General features: G+C 26.2%; 1 pseudogene; it reads right to left on the bottom strand.

Moving 5' to 3' along the window:
* Positions 1-388: 388 nt before the first annotated feature.
* LOC129478209 (uncharacterized) lies at positions 389-522 on the bottom strand (annotated as a pseudogene).
* Positions 523-1,361: the final 839 nt, after the last annotated feature.

Here is a 1,361-nt window from a genome sequence, read left to right as displayed (position 1 = left end):
ACCATAAATATTTTGTAACATGGAAATATATGAAAGGAAAATAATGGAAAACTCCAAAAATTATACTTACTACATAGCTCTATCAAATGCTATTATTTTCCATACTTACAATTAAATAAATAAAATTGTTTATTAGTAAAGATGCTCAGACAGCAGTCTTCTGGTGTCTTTTGTATGCTTCCTTCACCAGAGGCAAGCTGTACCTGAATTTAATGTATTTAGAAACTATGCTTGTTCTGTGTACCCTGTTCTATGTATCTATACATGTTCTATATATCTGTAAAAATTATTTGAAATAGCTGCTTATGCTTTCCAAACTTTACATTAAAGTAGCAACATACTGCAACTCAACATTATTGCATAGCGATTATTAATTTTGAGTAAGATTATTTAAAGAATCCCTAGTTTATTTCCCACATTTGGGGAAATCACAGGGGTCAGCACATCCGGAGTGCAATGGATAAGCGTCGCCCAGGGAAAACCACCTTCGTGATCATAGTATCTTCCCTGCCAGGTAAGTATAAGAATCCCTAGTTTATTTCAACAGCATATGAGCATTCCGCTTATGATGCTATCAATATATAAAATTATTTCCAATGAAAGGATATTTTATATACATTTATAATATGTTTTATTATTTGTTATTGAAAATAATGCTGTAATAAACGTTGTTGAACACGAGTCCATGTGGTTATTTCCAGAATTTCTGAAGGATATACCCTTCAGAGAAGTATGAGTGGAATGACTGTCTTGCAAATTAACCCAATGATGATAAGTTGCTTTCCAAAGAATTTGTAAACTTTCATCCCTCATATTAGTATGTGATAGTCCCACTTTCCACATCTTTTAAACACCTTGAAATTGACAGAATTTTTAAATTCTGATATATATAGTATATATCTATACTCTATATAGTATATATCATATAGATATATACTATATAGAGTATAGATATATACTATATATATCTATACTCTATACTCTATATAGTATATATCATATAGATATATAGTATATATCTATACTCTATATAGTATATATCATATAGATATATAGAATTTATCTATACTGTATATAGTACATATAATATACATAATATATCACATCTATTATGTATATATAATATACATAATATATCACATCTATTATGTATATATTATATATAATATATCACATCTATTATGTATATATAATATACATAATATATCACATCTATTATGTATATATAATATACATAATATATCACATCTATTATGTACATATAATATACATAATATATCACATCTATTATGTACATATAATATACATAATATATCACATCTATTATGTACATATAATATACATAATATATCACATCTATT

This window comes from Symphalangus syndactylus, chromosome 2, assembly GCF_028878055.3.
Source record: "Symphalangus syndactylus isolate Jambi chromosome 2, NHGRI_mSymSyn1-v2.1_pri, whole genome shotgun sequence".
In the NCBI taxonomy this organism is placed as follows: Eukaryota; Metazoa; Chordata; class Mammalia; order Primates; family Hylobatidae; genus Symphalangus; species Symphalangus syndactylus.
The sequence above is the reverse complement of the archived record's forward strand: the minus strand, read 5'-3'. Positions and strand labels throughout refer to the sequence as shown.